This window comes from Meriones unguiculatus, chromosome X (assembly GCF_030254825.1).
Source record: "Meriones unguiculatus strain TT.TT164.6M chromosome X, Bangor_MerUng_6.1, whole genome shotgun sequence".
Classification (NCBI taxonomy): Eukaryota; Metazoa; Chordata; class Mammalia; order Rodentia; family Muridae; genus Meriones; species Meriones unguiculatus.
Window position 1 is genome coordinate 31,523,185 of NC_083369.1, and position 16,487 is coordinate 31,539,671.

The following is a 16,487-nucleotide window of genomic DNA, read 5'->3' on the forward strand; positions in this document are numbered from 1 at the left end:
AGCTGTCTGTGCTTGAGAATATTTGCCCAAAGAAGTCAGAGGGTGTAGGCTCCCTGGAGATTGATTTACAATCAGTTGTTAGCCACTGTGAAAGGGCATTTCTGAAGGTGATGATGTCATGAGGTTTCTAATATTTGAATGAGTCCCTTGAAGAATCCACATTGGAAGTTGATTATTCAGGATGCATAGATTTTTGAGGAATTTGCTCATTGCAGCCAAGTACTTGAGGTTGTTTCTTGCCTTGGACTTTTTCTGTATTCCATGTTTGGCTGCCCTTATCCACTAACATTGCAGAGCACCCTCTCTTATATGCTGCTGCCCCATGAGATTCTGCACAAGCATACGGGACTAGCATCCATCAATTGAAACCTCTGAACCTGAGAGCTCAAAATAAACTTTCATCCTTAATTCCTCTCGGGCATTTTTCAGTGATGAAATACTGACTACACCTTCAGTGGAGCTCAGTAGTAGAGCATTTGCCTTGAACACAGGGAGTCCTGAACTCATTCCATAGAGCCAGGCAGTACAGCTTACTTCTGAAATGGTAAGATAAAAGGGTCAAAGTAACTTCTACTCTTGATAGAAAGGTACATCTGTTTACAGTCAGCCCCAGGCTCCCAGAAAAGGAGAGTAGAGTGTGTAGTCAGTCAAAGCCAGTGTCCTATGCACAGAATTTGAATCTGTCACCTATGAGGGCAAAGAGAGGAGGCATGTGCTAATCAAATAATCAGAGAGGGATATGCTTTGACACCTTTCTAATGGAACATGGCAGATCATCAAAACATTAACTTGCATATGCAGTGTGTGCAATTACAGAGAAAAATGTATTAAAACAAAGAAGTGGGATTATTTTCAGTACTCACATCTGGGCAAGAGAAGGACCGTGTGCTTCAGTGCAGAGAATAATATATAACACACCATTCCAAAGACAGGTGCAGGGCAGACAGATAGCAATATGCATTAGGTATGTGCCTTACTCAATGGAATACTGATACTCATTTTAATTACATTTTATTTTATTTTTTTTTTTGTGTGTGTGTGTAGGTGCACGTGCGCATGTAGTGACCAAACACCACTTTAAGTTATACTGTCTGGTGTACTGTCTGGTGTTCTCATCATTTGGTGTAAATTTAGCTCTTCATCCCTAATTAGAAAGGGGATCCAAAGGTTATTCACTTGCATTATGTGGATCAGAGACATGAACCTCAGTTTATGTAGAAGAGTTGCCCAGTGTCACATGGCTTTCAGAAGGACAAGTCACATTGTAATCATGAATTCCTACTCTACCTCCTAGCTGTTATAGGGTTAGTCTTTCCCCTAGAGATGTCTGGGCTTGTGTGGGGTCCATGCCATATATCTAGGCCACAGCATGCAACAGAACAGGGAAGCCAGAGGGGTATTTCTCTGTGGTTTCCTCTCAGCTGATGCCTTCCCATTGTCCTTCCAAAGATACCTACTTCCACTGGGTGTGCTGGTGTTTCTGAACATGTCTTGAGCTTGTGCACTAGGGTCTCATTTTGAGTAATTTTCTTCCCATCTTGCTTTTTTCAGCATCCTTTTAACACTGAAGCATTTGTTCAGGGTATCAGGAGCCTTTCTGTGTCATATTAAGAACATTCTTGTATGTTTTTTCTAAAGGTTGTATTAGAATATATTTTTTCATTATGACATTTTTATATAAATATATAATGTATTTTGATTTTTGTGAATACATTACAATTAATTTTCTCAGGTATAGATGGCAATTACCATCTCTTTTTGGTTTTTTTGTTTTGTTTTGTTTGGGGTTTGATTTTTAGTGTTGTTTGTTTATTTTTCAAGAAAGAGTTTTTCTGTGTAGCCCTGGCTATCCTATAACTCACTCTGTACACTAGGCTGCCCTCTAACTCACAGAGGGCTTCCTGTCTCTGCCTCTTGAGTGCTGGAATTAAAGACGTGCACCAGCATAACTGCCTCTAATACCCTCTCTTAATTCCCACTAATGCTGAAGCCCTTTTGCATCACCACTAGTCCCTCTTCTGTTCCATGTTCATGTATATTGGAGGGACACAATGAATTCAAATGGGGTTGCTTGCTGTAGTGTGGAGTCTCACTGGCTCTCCCCACTGGAAACTGTTCACTATATTCATATCCTCTGGAAGGGGCAGAACCTTGTGAGCCCATTGTCCCATGACAGAATGTTGAAAGAAACACTATGTGCAGGTTGAAAGGCAAATATTTCCAGATATGCACTTTCTTCATGTGCTTATCATAGCTAATTTTTTTATTAATTGTACATAAATTAAAAAGAACCCAGCAACTTAAAAGAAAAACTGCCCTAAATAAGCCATGTTTCTGGAACTACAGTGTTTGCCTTTATGTTCTTGGTAGACTGTCTTTTGTGAAAGTAGAAGAGATGTAATTAGAAGTGTGGAATAAAGATGATTTGGGGAAGAAAAGAAGCCTGGAGGGATCCACAGGCTCTGTGGAAGGCAGGTATCTAGAAAACATAAGGCTTCACACATCAGCTTGTGGTGCATGGCATGGACACTTAAGAGTGAATAGAATGAAGGAGACCATACTGTACCATGATGGTGTACAGATGAATGCAAGGGATGGGAGAGAAAGAAAGGAGACATAGTGATCTGGCTATCAGAGAATGTGGTGCCGGAGGTGGTATCACACAAAATGGTGGTGACAGGACTTCACATGGATTGGGCAAGGTGACACAGGTACGAGTTCTGCTTGCAACAGAAGGGGATATTGCTGGTCACTAGCTCTGAGCTACCATTCATTCCGCTTCCCTAGTGGTGCTGGAGAGAGTCTACATACAAACAGCTGAAAGAAAGTTTCTGATATTGGGAACACTATGCTTTTACTTTATTTATTTTTATTTGTGTGTGTGTGTGTGTGTGTGTGTGTGTGTGTGTGTGTGTGTGTGTGTGTGTACATATGTTATAATCATGTGCATGCCTGGGGAGGGCAGAGGATTATGACAGATGCCCTATAGCAAACTGAACTCGGGTCCTCTGAAAGAACAAGTGTCATTAAGTACTGAGATGTTTCTCCAGACACCTGTCTTTCCCTGTGGTTTCTTATTTGGCTTTTGGGTCTGAGACAGTGTCTCTTTCTATGTTATGGGAATGTCTAGGTGCCATGATCGTGCAGAGACCTGAGATTATACGCATGCCTCAACAATGCTCAGATGTAAAGATTTTAAATGGTGTGATCATGACATTGAGTACTTTCCCCTATTGATCCATTCTTTGCATTTAGTCTTCAGTTGTGCCCTCACTGCCCTCCAACTCAAAGATTCCTTAACCCTTTAAACCTGGCTGGAATCGGGAACACAGAAAGTTCCAATTTTATAAACAGTCAGGTGCCTCTGGGCTAGGAATGTGGAATAGGCACTTCCCAGATATAGACAATATCCTGAAGGAGCTTACAGCAGGGTTCAGCAGAGAAAGCTCTGGCACTTCCAGTTAGGGAAGTGGACCATTCACAGAGCAGAGATCTTCTGGTCTAACCTGCTTAGGGACTGAGTGTAAAAATGCAAACACCAGGAGGCTCTGTGGAAGAATTCCCAGAGCAGGTATCACTGCACTTCAGAAACTGCTAAAGACATGAACACATTTCAGCAGTCTAGACCACTAATTAGAGAGGCAGTAAAGCTGCTGTTCGAGCCAATAATTTATCACATTTGTGCTGATCGTCATTGTGTTACTCTAACTGTAAAAATACACAGACTGAGAAAATGTATGTCTGATAGTGTGAATCTGATCCGGAACTCATGGTTGGCGAGCTCACAAGCCCTGGCAATGAACCTTAGATCATTGTTTTGATAAACAGACATGATATCAAGCTGCCCTGTGAACCGGGATCTTTATAACCATAGATTAGTGTAGCCCTGAATGTTCATTGGGCAGGATTCTTTGTGCAATGGATGGTGATACCGAAACTCACAACTGACCAAAGTTCAGAATTAAGTGTCAGTTTAGCCACACCAGGGACATATATATCATGGCACCTGTACTCAATGCTCAGAGGTGATCACAGACAAGGGGATAGAAAGATTGCAAGAGGCAGAAGATGGAAGGGGAGGGATCAGAGGAATGGAGTGTCTTCTAGACTTGACAAGACTACTGCTGCGCTTTTGAACTCACAGAATTTGCATGCATAAGGCCTGCACAAGATGATCCAATCAACATGACAGCATGGAGGGGTAGGTGATTCACAAGCTCCACAGCTTACTTGCAGGAGTTTCTGATCATTTATGGCTTCAACAGAAGGAAGAGTTGGCTTCCTTCAAGAGTGTGACCCCTGGCAGATTGACTCCAATCCAGTGGCTAGCCCTTTATCCATGAGGTATATGGCAGCACAAATTGGAATTGATTTGTCATTCAGAAAAAAAAAGAAGACACAAAGTTGTATAGAGATGGGAGCATATTTCAGAGGAGTTAGGAGGGGGTGGGTATAATAAAAATAAATGCCATTAAATTCACAAGCAATTTATTGGAATAGTAAAGGCAATGAAGGGATGCTGAAAAGTGGGAGAAACAGTCTTTACCAGAGAAAAGCATACCAATTGGTATCCAATACCAAATGGCCATTCCTAAAAACATATATGCAAGAATCATTCTACAGTAGATGAGTAGTCTGAGTTTAGGAATATATGTATATATGCATGTACATATATACATGCAACAAAAATTAATTTAAAAAATGGCATGAATTTGAAAGAGGGACAAAAGGGAGTACATAGGGTTTGGTGGGATGGAAGTAAGGAATGGGGAATGCTATAATTATAGTATAATTTCAAAAATAAAAGAAATAAAATGGTATATTAAAACTAATTTTTAAAATATATTTTTTAATTTGCATCATTTTTATAATAAAGCCTTTATAAATTTAACAAACAATGGATAGGTGAAGGCAATGAACAAGAGTTAAACAGTATCCAGCCTGTCATATTGGAAGCCATGGGAACAGGTTCATCATCTCTAGAGGCAAGTCTTTCATTCACATCATGAAGACCTCCTATTTTAGTAAAGACAAACTCTATAATTCAACTCTAAATCCATAAAAAGAGAATCACAGAAAAGGCTGTTTGACTAATAGTATCTACATAGTATATTTCTGTCATTTTATGTAAGACATTATAATCTACTGGAAAATGTTTAATGTAGAATCTCTATATTTGATGATGAATCCAATTTTTATAGGCACATTAAACAAAATTCTATCATTTATCATAGCACATTTCTATGATATTTTTACTATCTTCACAATGTTCTGAAAGCTTTAGCATCGTCTCTTTGCAATCATTTTCCTCATTCTAAGAGATACTGTGTATTAATAGATAATTTCCCATTGCCTTCTCCTCAGTAATGCATGACTTATCTAATCCAAATTCTTTTCAACTGATTTGGTTGTTTTAGACATTTTATTTTATGAGAGCCATTACATAATGTGCTTAACATAGGCTAGCAGAAAGAAAGCTGCAGGCTGCAGACCCTGTGGTGCTTGCTATCCATTCTCAGCCCCGCACTGAAAAGAGTGGTATGCTCACCAACTGCATCTTTGACAATTCTCTCTGAAGTGAAGGAGGGCACCTGCTACAAGTGAGAAGCTATAGTGTGGAAAAAGACTGGGAGACACTTAGGCTTGTCTGAACCACAATTGCCTGTTAGCTAGCTTAGTCATTCTGGTGTAGTTTCTTTTCATGATACTCTAGGCACTTTTCTGTGATTTGATCATCTTTGCCCACTCTTTCTCAGAGAAAGATATGGAAATATCTTGCAAGGCCTAGAAAAGAAGAATATTGAATGTAACCACTCTGCTAGATATGCGTGCCATTCAGCCCAGACTGCCCTCTGTTTTGGAAGAACTTGGTGGTGCACCTAGAAACCCAAAATAACTTGTGCTAGGCAATATTAAGGCCAAGTCAGAGACCCAAGGAATGGCCACTCCCCAAGCACACTGAAAGTGCTAATTCTGGTTACTTGTTCTCTCTCCTCTCCCACTTACAAAGACCCAAGAGTCACCAAATGCATTTAGGACTAGGTTACCAATCTGAGGTCTTCAGGGATACTATATACGGACACATTGAGCATTTCTGCATGGAGAGATCCACAAACTTGTGGAGGTCTTATGGAAACCATGGTCTTTGTCCCAAGTGTCCCTGCTTCCAGCTTCTGAGAATTCTTTCTGTAACAGCCCAGAGCTCTTTGAATAGAAATTCTATGTCTTCATGACATTGGGGTCAATTTAATGTTGAGACACAAACTGAATGTCTCCAGGCCAAAGATACAGTGTCCTATGGAAAAAGACAGTGTGGAGGGCCAGTAACAATCGGTGCCTGCGATTGCGATTGAGTTGTTCTCTTCTTCACCCTGTGATTAGCTGTGTCTGTGGGGGTCTCTAGGAGAAGTAATGGTTATCAGGATTCTACCAGCATGGATAAAGTAACTCCAAGTCCTTAAGAGTGGATCAACTACTATCTTGAGTAGTTCCCCTGGAATGTATCTTAAATTGAACAGAAAAGAGAAACGTATGGGCTTTGGCAGGCATGGGCCCAATCAGTAATAAAATGAAAACTGAGTTCATAGAAGAGAGGAATCATAAAGTTGTCACTAGGAGACTGGCAGATGAAAGTTGTCAATCTAGGAGATGATGGATATGCAGAAACTCCCCATCTCAAATGGTTCACCTTCTTCTCTTTTTTCTATACATGGTCTGTCTGCACACCTTTCTCAATAGCCTTACAACTCTTCCATAGTTTATAAATGAGACATTAAAACTTAAAGGCACATCTGTACAGGCATTTTCTTCAAAGACCCAAGAAGTTAAACCACACTTACACTTCAATTTCTAAACCTTCTGATCAAAATCATAATGAAAAGCATGATCATAATGACTCTTTGAAAAGTCTCCCCCAGCCCAGTCACATGTGAAAACAATGGACAACTCTGTCCTCTAAGCTTTACTTCCAGGACACAGATCTCCCATTGTCACCCTTCTCAGAGTGATGAGTTTTCTCTTCTGGCAGGAAGAGAATCCAGGGCCCTTGGGTCCCAAAATAAGCCTATCTTTGCTATTGTCTGTTTAATTTCACCTTTTTTCCTTTAAAAGTTGAATTCCTTGCTTTATTCTTATAAACTAATTTTTAGGTTAAATAGAAAGTAATGAAATTCCTCATGACACTTTCAGCATACATGTGTCTTTATGAATGCAAATTCACATATATGTGAAGAGGTGAGTTCTTTCTTGTGGGTACATGTAGAGTATGAGGGCTGACATTGAAATGCTTATCTATGTTGCTCCTCTACCCTATTTTCTGCAACAGTTTAGGCTAGAAATTAGATCCCCAGGAGCTGTGTGCACCCTCCTTTCAGTGCTGGGGTTAAAGGATTGTGTTGACATGCCTGGCTTCTTTGTAACTTTTTAAATTTATTACAATTTATTCACTTTGTATCCCAGCTGTAGTCCCCTCTTTTGTCCCTCCCTCATCCCCTCCTAATCCCATCCTCCCTACTTCTCCTCTCATGCCCCTCCCCTAGTCCATTTTGATAGTGGAGGTCCTCCTCCCCTTACATCCGACCCTAACCTATCAGGTATTATCAGGACTGACTGCATTGCCTTCCTCTGTGGTCTGTAAGGTTGCTTGCCCCCTAAGGGGGAGGTGATCAAATAGCCAACCACTGAGTTCATGTCAGAGACAGGCCCTGTTCCCCTTACTAGGAAACCCTCTTGGACAGAAGTGACATGGCCTACTTCTGCGCAGGGGTTCTAAGTTACCTCCATGCATGGTCCTTCTTTGGAGTATCAGTTTCAGAAAAGACCCCTCTGCCCAGATTTTTTTGGTTCTGTTGCTCTCTTTGTGGAGCTCCTGTTCCCTCCAGATCTTTCTATCTCCCCTTTCTTTCATAAGATTCCCTGCACTGTGCCGAAAGTTTGGCTATGCGTCTCAGCATCTGCTTTAATACCCTGTTGGCTAGAGTCTTTCAGAGGCCCTCTGTTTGAAAACCTTCACCGTCAGGTTTATCATAGCAACGACCCCTCTCAGAATGAGGACTTGCTGTATTATCTTACTTCCTTGCTTGACTAGATTCCTGCCACAAGCAACCGAAGTGAGAATAGATGTATTTTGCCTCACAGTGTTGAAGGGAAAACATAAGGAGAGGCCTGGAACCTAGCCCACTACTTTGTGGCACATCTCACTTCTCATGTATTGGTGGAGCAGAAAGCAAAGATCCTGTGCAGGAAAATGATCTGGTTTGTACCCTGTAAGCCCCACTGCTATGGCTCAGTGTCTAAGAGTTAGGCCACATGTCCAAAGGTTTCCACAACCTTCCACAACAGCACCTCTGGCTGAGTCCCAAGGCTCTAGCACATGATTGTCTTGATGAACATTTCACATTCAAACCATCCCAGCACACACACTTTTTCCACTTCGTTCCCTCAGCCTCCTTCCATGGGGATTCACCTGCGATAGTGTACTGCATATTTTACCTATGCTGGGCATGGGGCATATGGGATGCTTCCATCTGGGGACTATTATTAACAAGGTTACTCTAAAAACTTGTGAATAAGTTTTTGTAAGTACATGCATTGCCTTCCTCATTGGTAACAATATAGAAAGAGAGCAGATGGATCGTCTGGTAGGTGTGTGCCTAAGGTTCAGTAAAACTTCCACACTCTCATACAAAGTGTCACTACCTTCTGTTTTTATTGGTTTTGGTGTGTGAAAGGTTCTCACTGTTTAGCTTAGACAGACTTAGAATTCAGCTTGTAGACCAGGCTGGCCTCAACTTTGTAGCGGTTCTCTGGTCACTGACCTCGGGTTGTTAGGACTACACATGTGTACCACCATCCTGGAATCCTTCATGCTTTATTGTCTTTTCTTTTTTTCACATTAAGATATAGGGTCAAAAATCTAGTGTGGTGGTGCACACCTGTAACCTCAGCATTCAGGAAGGCAGAGGCAAGGCAGATCTCTGTGAGTTTGAGGCCAGCCTGGTCTGCAAAGTGAGTTCCAGGACAGCCAGGGCTACACAGAGAAACTTTGTCTCAAAAAAAAAAAAAAAAAAAAAAAAAGATATAGGGTCACACTGTGGGCTCACGGTGGCCTACAATTTGGGGATGAAGCAATCCCCCATTCTTAGCCTCCAGAGTAAGTAGGATTATATTTAAGAACTACAACTTCTATCTCTCTTTGCCTTTGATTTGATTAAAATATAATCTCTTCCTTTGTACTCCTGCCTGGCCTGAAAAATGCTATAGGGACCAGGCTTGCCTCAAACTGGTGTTAACCTCTTGCCTCTGCCTCTTCATTGCTGTGCATAACAGATGAGCACATTTCAGAAGTAGCCTCTGGTTGATCTTTTCATCAGAACCACATGATGTCAGTGCTAGAAGCATCAGAAGACTGTGAGTCAGGCTATGTCTCATCCTCCACACTTGTGATTCTGTTTGAAGTGTTGCTTTGGCTCTTCTACATGCTTTACTTTTGAGTATGAATCTTACAACCTGCCTCTCAGTTTCACCAAATATCTTGCTACTATTCTCACTGATATTGCTTCAAATCTGTGAATACGTTTGGGGAGCTTTTTGACATTCTTAACAATCTTGACTGCACTAACCTGAGAACAAAGAATATCTCTCCATTTCCTTAAATCTCACTTAGTTTCTCCCAGTCCCATTGTGACTTTCACTGTACAAGCCATTTGCATCCTTAGCTAAGTGTGTCTTTGTGTACATAATTTTGGGTAGAGTTTATAAAAGCATTGTTAATATTTAATTGTTAATTGCTTGAAGGTAGAGATGTTTTGGATTTTCTATATGGTTCTTGGTTCCAACAGCAATGCTGAGATCCCTATGTTGAAAAGATTATTTTCTCAGATGCTGAAATATTTGTTCAGTATGTATGTCAGTATATACTTGAATTTAAAAAAAAATCATTGGCCCTTTTGAAGCTCCTTTTGTAAAAAATGGTCACTGCTTTTCTATGAAAACTTTGGAGATGAGAACCCTCTCCTGAGTTGCCAGCTATTGAGACAGTCCCAACATGGAACTCTTCCTCTGGGTTATCCCACAGTAGCATTTATGTGCTTCTTTTTTATTTTTAATATCCCAGCACTCAGGGAGGCAGAGGCAGGCAGATCTCTGTGAGTTCAAGACCAGCCTGATCTACAAAGTGAGAGTCCAGGCCAGCCATGGCTACACAGAGAAATCCTATCTCAAAAAATCATTTTAATTTCTAAATTTTCAATTAAATCAATTTTGATCAGAATATCCCCCTCCTAATGTATTCCTCCAACTTCCTACCGAACTGACTTTATATTGTTTTTCTCTCTTAAAAAAACAATCCAAACCAAATCCAAAGGGAAATCAACCAGACAAAATCAGTCTGTTCTATGTGAGCCAACTACATGGGGTATGGCTGATAGACCCAGCATTACTCCACTGAAGAAAAATTTCCCTCTTCTGGTAGCTAGCAATCACAAACTGTTTCTTGATGAGCAATGGAACTTTGTATTTTCATCCCCATTTCCATGATGGGATTTTGTCTGGCTTAAATGAGTGCAATTTTGTCTGTTTGTCTTTCTTTCTTGAGACAGAGTACTGCAGGATTAGCCTTCAACTCCTATTACCCCTTGTGTTTGTGTGTGTGCCTGTGTGTCTGTGTGTGTCTGTGTGCATATGTATAGTGTACATGTCTATGCTTGCATATGTGCTTTGTGCACACATATGTATATACATATAGATACCAAAAGTTTACATTAAGTATCTTTTGGGGACATAGTTCCTCACTGAATCCAGTGCTCATGTACTGGATCAACTGATGAGCTATGGAGCTGTGGGGCTCAGTCTGTCTTTGACACCTCTCCATGCTAAACTTAAAGAACTATACTAGCCTGCACATAGTTTTCATGTGGCTCCTAGACATTCAGACTCAGTTCTTCCTGTTTGCACAAAAGACATTGTAATGGCAGAGCCATCTCCTTGTTCTTTATATTAACCTCACCATCAGCCTGCCACGCACCAGGGACTAGAGCTAAAATGAACTATACTATCTTCTGGTTACACAGTTTTATTAGTTGCAGCAGTGACTGCGTGTCACAGGTCCTTGACATGCCCATTTACACTTGGTATGACCTGCAGGATAGTTAATGTTGTCAAATTGGCAGCATCTAGAATCACCTAGAAGATATCTAGAAACAGTCAACACTTTCAGAGATGTGGCAGGATCCAAAAATCATAGCAAACATGTTGAGAAAGACATCATGGACACACTCCAATTTAGAATAGCCTTTTAAAAATATCTAAAAGTAAACCTAATAAGGAGGTGAAAGGACTTTACAGTGAAAACTTTAGATCTCTAAAGAAAGAGTTTGAGGAAGACACTTGATTCTCTTTACATGATGATAGATTGGTAACATTAATATTGTGGAACTGATCATCCTACCAAAAGAAATTCACATATTCAATGCAATCCCCATCAAAATTGTCATGATGCTCTTCACAGAAATAGAACAAAAGGGTTGGAAAGATTGCTCAGTGGTTAAGCACACTGGCTGCTCTTCCAGAGGCCAAGTTCAATTCCCAGCACCCATGTGGTGGCTCACAACCATCTATAATGTGATCTGATGCCCTCTTAAGGCATTCAAGTATACATGCAGATAAAGCATTCATACATAAAATAAAATAAAAATTTGATAATTTTTAAAACATAGAACAAAAGACCCCAGATAGCCAAAGTAATCTTGAGCAGAAGGAATAATGCTGGGATTTGGCTGGCCTGGAACTCACTGTAGACAAGGTTGGTTCACAAAGATCTGCTTGTTTCTGCCTCCCCAGTGAATGTATCAAAGATATGGGACTTTGGACTAGAGTAAATACATTGAACTAAGGTCATATTGAAACTTACTGTGTTTTGGTTCAACAGTTTAAGATTCCTTGAAGCAATGAATGAAATGTTCCAATGTCTCCAGACCCTGCTATGTCTCTTGACTCTTACTATGACCTGTGTGAGAGTTGCCAAAGTGAAAGGGACTATGATCATCTAAGGGGCTATTCTCTGTCCATGACAGTGAGTGATTATCCAGATTATATCAATAAGTGTGGGAAGTCTGTCCACTGTGAGCATCATTCCATGTACTAGGACCTAGATTAATAGAAAAAAATAGAAAACCAACTGAGCACTTACCACCTCCTCCTTCCCGGCAAGAATATACTCAAAAGCTGTGAGGCAAAATGAATGCTTCTTTCTTTCAGTTGCTTTTGTCAGGTATTTTTGTTTGACAAAGCAACAAGACTAGGAACTAATGCAGCCTTTCACTTTAATATCTCCCATCTTAATGGGTATGTGGTGTTTAAATGGATAATGTCTATAATGACAGTGATGATGCTGAGCATGTGCTCATGTGCTTATTGTCACCCAAATATCTTTGCTCAACTCTTAGTGTTTTCTTTTCTTTTTTATTGTTATTTAGTTTTGTTTTGAGGTTTCTGGGGACTAAACTCAGGACCTCGAGCTTGCTGGAAATTTACATAGCAGTAAGCTACATTCGCAGATTTGTCAATTTGTTAATTTATCTTTTTGAAGTCACTTCTCAGCAACTTTTGTCCACTTGGGGATCACATAATTTATTCCCCGAGCTTATTTTTTAAAATTCTGCACTCCAACTTGGTATTAGACCATTGACTCCAACTGAGCCTAGTTCATTTTTTTTAATATGGTGAGAAATGGGGACCCAAGAACTGTCTGTTGTCTGCTGATCTACGATTCTGATAAGGATGCTGAAGTGTAGCTCTTCACAGTTGATGGCTTCTGGTGGAGGTGAGTGTAGGGGAAGGACTCAGTTATCATTAAGGAGCTGGCCCCTAGGAGTTTGATCATGCTCCAGTAAGTATATGGGCAGCACAAATTGTACTTGGCAATTTTTTTTCGTTTTTTTTTCTTCTTTTGGGGGAGGTCATAAAGGTGGAGGTGAAACTAGGAAGACTTGGAAATAAATGGGATCTGGGTACATTATGTGAAATTTCCAAATAATCATTAAAAAACATTAATTTAAAAAAAAAGAAGCTGGACAAGGTGGTGCACACCAATGATCCTAGTGCTTGGGGAGGTAAAAGCAGGCAGATCTCTGGGAGTTCAAGGCCAGCCTGGTCTACAAAGAGAGTCCAGGACAGCCAAGGCTACACAGAGAAACCCTGTCTTGAAAACAAAACAAAACAAAAGGGAATCATCACCTTCAAAACTCTGGGAAAGTTTCCAGAGTGTGAGGAAAAGAATGAGAGTGAGGAAGCAGAGAAGTGAAAGTGAGAGAAGGAAGAAAGAATAAAAATGAGGGAGGGGAGAGAGAGAGAAAGTGTGTGTGTGTGTGTGTGTGTGTGTGTGTGTGTGTGTGTGTGTGTAGGGGAGGGAAGGGATAGATCAAAACTTTTAAAAGGCATTCCCTGAGTGACCTACATCCTCTAACTAGATAAGAATATCTCAGTAATCTGTCCAACTGTGACCTCATAATAATAAATAAATTGATGAAGTTAGTACACTCATAATAGTCTCCCAACCTTGCCACAGGGTGGGTATAAACCCTTCAAAGCATGAGTCTTTAAGGAACACTTCATATCTAAACTATAACAGGTATATTTTGCTACTTGCTGCTTTGTGTTTTGGTGAGATGAGGAGTTTGGAATCATGTGCCTTCAACAAGATGTTCTGCCTCATCTCATGGTCAAAAAGACAAGGACAAAGAAGGATGTTGTGGTTTTCCCTCCCGGCCCTAAGCTCCTAGAATAATGACTCATGAGACTCATTAAATATTATACAAATACCTAGGCCATATAGCTAGGCTCTTTTCTGACTAGCTCATAACTTAAAATAGCCCATTATACTAATCAACATTTTTGCCACGTGGCTGGTTACCTCTGCTCAGGTACCACGTGTCTATCTTCCTCACATCTCTTATGGCAAATCTTCCCACATCTGTCTCTATCCCAGAATCCTTTCTCTCTATTGAATATCCCACCTCATTTTTCCTGCCTCAGCCTTAGGCCATTAGCTTTTTATTGACAGATGCTTCCATGCAGACACAAGAGATTCCTTCCATAGGAGAATATACTGAAACCTCTACAACCATAAATGCAAATCTTTCCTCACGTCAAGGGCTCTCTCTCTTGCTCTCTCTCAAGCGCATGCACGTGACAGTGTTGGTAAGTTCACTTAACACAAATGCCTACTCCAGCCCTGAGACAGAAGGAAGATACTTCTAGGTCATTATTTCCCATGGGATCTTGTCTCTGAAATGGAAATCATGGTGGGTTACAGGCACAAGCCTTCCACAGTACATCCTGATGAGGGCTGGATGAGCCTACTATGGTACATGCACCATAAGTGCTGAGTTACAAACATGCCTCTCAAGAATGCATGCACAGCAAGTGCTGGGTTAAAAGGCTTGACCTCCCACTGTGCATACACCTTGAGTGTTGGTTTAAGGGATATGCCCCCTGTGGTACGTGCCCCATGATTGAACCATGAGGGCTGGGTTGCAGGATTTAGCCTCCCACAGTGCCTTAATAATGTGGTTCATGACTTTCCCACCATACATGCACCATGAGTGCTGGGCTATAGCCAAGATACTTCCAGAGTACTTGCACCATGAATTCAGAGTCAGAAGCACAAAGTCTTCCACAGCACTTTGCCTTGTTACAGGCATGAGTCTCCGCCAGGGCCCTGAGTTCTGGCTTACTGGATTGACTCTCCTACAGTACATCCACAATGAGCACTGTGTTTTGGGCATGAGCTTCCCACAGTATATGCCCAGAGAGCACTGGATTAGTGGTGTGAGTCTCCAGCAGTACACAAGCCATGAGTGTTTGCTTATAGTATGAACCTCCCAGACTACATGGACCTTGAGAGCTGGCATCCAGGTGTCAGCCTCACACAGTACATCCACAATGAGGGCTGTGTTGCAGCCACAAGCCCACCACAGTAAATGCACAATGGCTGTTGAGTAATAAGCATGAGTTTCCCATAGTGCATGCACCAAAAGGACTGAGTTATTTATATGTCCCCCACAATACATAAACAATGATTGTGAATTACAGAGCTTCTTAGAGAACATGCACCATGAGTGTTAGGATGCAGGTAACAAGTTCACACAGTACATGCACCAGGAGTGCTGTGTTGAAGTCATGAGCCCACCACAGTACATAAATCATGAATGCTGGGTTATAGTCATGAGCATCCCAAAGTACATGCACAATAATTCCATGGTTACGTTGGAGTATCACACAGCATATTAACAATGACTGTTGTTTTTAAGGCATAAGCCTCCCACAGTACATGTACCATGAGTTCTGCATTACACCCATGAGACCATGACAGTACATCCACCATGAATGCTGGGTCATAGGCATGAGCCTCTTACTATACATGCACCCTGAGTTATTGATTACTCATTTGTGTGAAACACTGTACATTTAACATGATTGCTGAGTTACATACATGAGGCTCCTATAGCAGATGCACCTCAATTTCTGGGTTACATACTCTATGAGTACTGGGTTACTAGCCTGAGTCTCCCAGAATACATGTACCATGAGTGCTGGAATGCATGTTTTGACTCATGGAATACATGCACTCTGAGTGCTGTGTTACAACCAAGAGCCCATCAACAGTACAAGCATAGTGAGGGCTGCATTACAGTCATGGACCACCACAGTACAAGTACCACAAATACTGGAATTTAGGCTTGAACCTCTGAAAGTGCATGTCCCATGAGTTCTAGGTGACTGATTTGAGTCATTCACAGTACATTCACAGTGCGTAATGCATGTGCCATTGCTCTGATGTAAGCAACTTCAGAGCTGTGCCAAGATACCCATCTGATTTGTTGAAAATATACATTATGGGAGGCAGAAGCAGACGGATCTCTGTGAGTTCAAGGCCAGCTTAGTCTATAAAGCAAGCCCAGGATAGCCAAGGCTACACAGAGTGACCTTGTCCCGAAAAAAAACAAAAAAAAAGGCAAGAAAGAAAGAAAGAAAGAAAGAAAGAAAGAAAGAAAGAAAGAAAGAAAGAAAGAAAATACATATTATAGTATGCTTTAATAATAGTACATAGTACATTTGCTTTTACATTGTGCAGGATTTTTTTGTTTTGTTTTGCTTTTTGAATTTTGTCATGTGTTTTCCAAAACTTGCCATTGTGAAGTGCTTGACTTATAAATGTGTATGTGGTGTTCTCCAATTCCATTCATATTCACTTGTGTCCATGTTCACTGATATAATAATAATCTCAAGTGTTTTGTTTTCCAGTAAGTCAATCACCACTTCTGCATCAGGAGAAAATTGTATTGGTGCATTGGTATTACATTTTTTTTGCTATTGTAATAGTACTACCATTTTTAATGGTGTTTTTAACCATCCAGGTGATCATAGGAACATATATGCTGCTGTTCTAATGCAAGCAACTTCTAAGTAGTACAAATAAACTAGTACAG